Source organism: Benincasa hispida, chromosome 11, assembly GCF_009727055.1.
Source record: "Benincasa hispida cultivar B227 chromosome 11, ASM972705v1, whole genome shotgun sequence".
Taxonomy (NCBI): domain Eukaryota; kingdom Viridiplantae; phylum Streptophyta; class Magnoliopsida; order Cucurbitales; family Cucurbitaceae; genus Benincasa; species Benincasa hispida.
This window is the reverse complement of record NC_052359.1, coordinates 33922009-33927752: the sequence shown is the minus strand read 5'-3', so window position 1 is coordinate 33927752 and position 5744 is coordinate 33922009.

The window sequence follows — 5744 nt, the reverse complement described above, 5'->3', positions numbered from 1 at the left end:
GATCCCTTTACAAAGGCCCTCACGTCTAATGTGTTGGAGGGTCACCTGGACAGTCTGGGTCTGCGGGACATGCGACATCTTGTCTACGGCAAGTGGGAGATGATAGTGGGGTATGCCCTAGTTTATTGTATATTGTACATTTTTTATATTGTATTGTACATTAGTCTCCTGACTCATTAGGACAAGTGGGAGATTGTTGAGATTGGTGTCCTAATTTTCTCGAAGTCTCATTATTTTGTAAAGATACACATTGTTCAATGAATAAAATAAATGTTATTTAATTCTGGCATTTACTCATATCTAATAAACAAAGCTTCTTGGTTTTCTTATGTGAACTTAAGCATGTATATGTGATATACAAGTGGATCATGTCTTAAGTGATAACCTAAATCGGTCTGTAGTATAAGGATTAAGGTGGGATACCTGATCCTGGTGACACTACAGATACGACCCGCTTTGTAGAGGTTGCAAGTGTTGTAAACTACTACATATGGTTGATCCTGACCATTCATGTGGAGACGTGGAGCGGGGGTGTCCTATGAAAAGAGTTTGTATAAGACCTAGACCACGAGATGACTAGACTCTGTATATAACGCCGTTGATACTAGAGACTTGCAGCTCACCTAAACGACCATAGGTGACACGACCTCAATCTTGAGTGTTTTGGGAACTCCTACCTCTGAGGGCGGTCCTTTGATTAGTATGGGTGAGAGTGGCTAGATTGCCAACTCAACATACCTATCTTTTTGGGAACTTGTCTGATCTGGGAGCTGGGAACTCAATCCACAATATGGAATTCACTCCTTTCCCGAAGCAGGGATAAGTAGAGAGATTGCTCCCTTAAGGGCTGATTCCTGGGCTTGAACATAGTGCCCACAACTTCTCTTTGGAATAGAAGACTCAGTCATAGTAGAACTATGACTTATGTTCATTAGAGGGATCAGTGGCACTTAAGGAGACAGATGTAACTACAAGGGCATAACGGTTTTTGGACCAGCAGTAATTACGAGTGATCTGTGAAGGGTTGTTGCACTGTTGGTTGGTTAAGATGGACACATAATATATCTATAGTAAGGAGAGTTCAACCGTCGGCCTTTAGTGGAGTGCCTAGCATTGAAGCGTGGAGACGCTGCTGCCATTGTTTATACAGTTTTCCCTTTGTACTTTTGAGACTTTCATGTTGTAATTTCTGTATGAATCACGTAACCGTTTGTTTGAAGCTGATTGTAAACATGCGTTAATTCATGATTGTAATTTGGAATAGTCTTGTTCCGTTGCTCATGGAAATCTCGTTTCCGATTTCCTTCAGGTCGGGCAAAAGTAGTCGTCGAAGTTGATCATCGAAGATGAATTTCGTTGAAGATTGTAGTCAAAGATGACTGTCGAAGCTTGAAGTTAGTCGTATGAAGGTGGTATTAGAGTTGGTTGTCGGAGTTTGTCGTTGAAGGTGGTTATTAAAGCCTCGAGTTAGTCGTCGGAGTTGCTCGCTCAAAGGTGATCATCAAAGGTGATTTTCATCGGAATTTGTAGTCGTAGATGGGTGTCAGAGTTGTCATCGAAGTTTTGTTGTTGGAGCCAATTGGTCATCGGATTTGGTAGTACAAAGGTGGTGTCCGGAGTTGGGTCACCGAAGGTGGTTGTTGGAGGCCATAATTGGTTATCGGAGTTGGTCGCGTGAAGGTTGTCGAAGCTCAGAGTTGGTTGTCGGAGCTGTCAATAGAGGTGGTTGTCGGAGTTCAGATTTCTTCATTGGAATTATCATTGGAGGTGGTTGTCAGAGCCCGGAGTTGGCCGTCAGAGTTGTCATCTATGGTGGTTGTCGGAGCCTGGAGTTAGTTCTTGAAGTGTGATAGTGGTCGATGGGTAGAGCCATTGAAAATATGGGAATAATGGACAGTTGGGTTAAGTTGGTAAAATATACCAACTCAACTCCACCAACATTTAAAGTTGGTGGGTTAAACAATGAGTTGGTATATTATAAAAAATTAACTCAACTCATGTTGGAGAGCCAAACATCCTCTAATAGTTATATAATTCATAACCAAAGATGAATACAAAAGTATGTAACATAAGGATTTTAATTAATAACAATATAGTTTTATTTCTCTCATACGGGTATAGTGTTTAATATAAATCGAATTTATACTAAATTTAATTATGTGAATCTCATTCATATAATTAATATTTAAATCATATTCAAATATTTATTTCCTCTCAATTAAACATTATGGTATAATGTATCAAATATATTATATTAATTATATCATATATAATTAAGTTAAATTAATTATATCACATAGGATTAATTTCCTCAATTAATTTATTTGTCAAATATATTTTTATCTTGACACGAAATAATGGTCAAGTAATCTAACCCTTGACACATTTCCAATGAATCTATGCTTTTTTTTTTCCAAATTAAACATTCGAAATTAATTTCCATTTCTCATTTCCTGCATTACATTTGTTCCAATAAGATAATTTCATCAACTAAACAGTTGCACATATTTCAGGTCTACATATCAGCCCAATATATCCAACGTAACAATTCAGAATACTAAAATAAAAAAATTCCATTCTTCTATTACTCATGTCTAAATGAACGATTCCAAAATTTACAAGACGAATCATACAACAGTATATACTCTATCAACATACCCTAATATATGATAGTTCCAAATTTGAAAGACCAATCTATATGTGCTATGTATTCCAAAATTCACAAGACTAAAATTCTATCCTCCACCACACATTTCTTTGAAGTATATAACCTATAATGACTGAACAAAACATTTACACAAAAAAGGTTTTGGGCATTCCCTTGTAGCCACATACACAATTTATACGAAGTCCATCAGATATAGCAACGTAAATATTCAGCCCATTCACCTGTACTTCATCCAATTCAAGTTGCGAGTACGAGCTCCTCGTATCAATCTATAAAACATAGAAAGTGAAATATACATATTTATTTACTATTTACACTATCTATAATGTTACAATATATATAAGTAATTTAAAGACATATCACATCTGTGATAATATTCTTCTCTTTAGTCACGATTTCTCGCATATATCTCATAACATAATACTCACATTCGATAGTTCCCACTTGTAAAGGTCACTACAATATGAAGCCAATAATTAATACACAACATTCTATTAATTTTTTTCAATGCTCTTATACTTACCTTTACTATTTTCCAGAATGTGGTTTTTCGAGTCTTTTGCAATTTTTTTTAGACTGAAAAATGGTCATTGCCCTACTTTGTCAAAGAGTATAGTATAATATTCAGAATGAAATAAACTTTATACCTAGAAAATAAAAAAAAATAAAAAACTCAAGCAAAGTTAGCTTACATATTTGTTATGTATTTGATATCTTCTCGTGAACTTGTTCTCAATGAGTCAAGATAGTACATCATGTCATAATACGCTTTGATAACAATTGATGACCAATGATCACTAAATAAAATACACAACTAATTAGTATGGAACATGAAGGTAGCTCATTACATTAAGGTAGAACAGAGTACAAAGAGTTTTCAAGTACTATGATCCCAACACAATTATACATTGGAACAAAATAGGAAAAGGTAGAACATGAGTATAAGGTTCTAAACATGAGTATAACTAATTATACACACCCGAGATTATAAAGAGCAATAACTAATTGACCATGTTCAGAAACCATTAATTTACTACAAAGGTTTCGAGCTCTAACTTCTCGAGTATTTTGGCCTGCGGATATAAGAGATGGAGCTACAAAAATATACTTCGACCCTTTATTTGAATCAACCATGAACGAGTGTAGGTACCTACAATAATAGATCGAACACATTAACTTACTACTAATTAATAAAGTGATAATATATCATAAACAAATAACATTTACTTACGCGATATAAGCCACCATTGATAAAGTCTTCACTTTTTGCAGAATATAACTCTTTCGCCCAAAACCAAAGAGCTCAACAGGTAGTTGGAAGGAAATACTAGTCCCATCAACTATTACCTTTTCAGCGTACCTAAGAATAGACTTCAAGGATATTGATAAATTGGATGGTGCACTAGTAACTTCAGTCTCGTTCAGCATCATCTTTGAAGCTTATTCTTAGACAATGCAGATAGAACATGAGTAAAATGTTCATTCCTAAATAAGATAGAAATACATGGGACACATACAATTCATCTTCAAGATTGGTGTACACTAATAGCAACCACTTCCTCATCCTTTCCCGCATTCTCTGAAACTTTCTCCTAAAACCACAAAGTTATAATTTTATAAGTAACTAATAGTAAATTTACCTCATAATACACCTTCAAGATTGGTTGTACAGTAATTGCTTCCATCTCTTTCACTTTCTTCCCTTCCTCATGTGTGGTTGATGTACTAACAACTTTCTTTTCCTATGATATAAATATAACAGTACAAATTAAACAAGTTAAAAATTATAAAAACTAATAGTTGTAACCTTAATGCATCACCTTTACCTTCTTCCCTTCCTTAATCTTTCGGATTTTATTTTTGGAGCAACTACCATGCTCAGATCTTGGCGTATTTTGAATTTGATCTTCCAACTCCTTAATGCGCTTACAAAGTGCTTCATTTTCATCAACAATTTTTTTGTGTGTATCCTCTCTTTTCGCTGTATGGAAGTAAACGGTATGTGTAATGAAACCACCCACCCCACGTACGTGTCCACCATATTCCGGAGTATCCAGGTGATTGAAGAAATTGTTTTTTAGAACCTCACAAATTATATAAAATAAAACAATGATTTAATATAAAATCCTCTTTTGTTAACTAAACACTTGAATACTTAGAAATAAAAATCCATAAAACCAAGCAGATCAGCAAAATTAACATCTAAAACATAAACAACCCACCAAAATTTGGTCCAAATAATCAAACATTATATTCTAACACAATCACAAAAACCCATAAAACCAAACAGATCAGCAAAATATCAGCAATGATAATAATAAACAACCAATCTAATCTAATCACAACATTCCAACTAAACTCAAAAGTCCAAATTGCATCCTCAAACTAAAAAAAAAAATGAAAAAAAAAAGAAAGATACACATAACAAATGTATATACATTTCAATTAAAAAAAAAACATATACATAACAAAAATGCAAACTAAAGTTCTAAACTCAGTTTTTTAATTTAAAAAAATATAAAAAATATACTTACTCACGGACGATGAAGAACCCTAAACGATGAAGAACCCTAAACAACAGCGGACGACTCACTGGATGACAATAACCCCATCGGCACCACGGACGGACGACACCACGGACAGACGGTGGACAACCACAGGCGAATGGCAGACAACCACAGATGAATGGTAGACAACCACAGACAGACTGTAGAGGATTCAGACGGCCAAGCTTAGACGATGGACAACCTTTCGCACCACCAGAGTTTGGGGTAGGAGAGAAATGCGGCGGCTGGAGAAAATGAAATGATAAATTTAGGGCTTTTCATTAAAGTAAGAAAAAAAAATATTATTAGGAATTTTTTATATATATATTTTACTTGACACGAAAAAAATGTCAAGTAAGAGCTTCTTATACTTGACATGTGAAACATGTCAAGCAATACCTTGTCAAGTAAAGGTTCGCGTGAAAATATCCGAAATATTCCATCAATCTCCGATTTTTAACCCTTTTACTTGACATTTGTCTGTCCAAAATCATATTACTTGACCTTTTTTTTCACATATAATTGAAAAC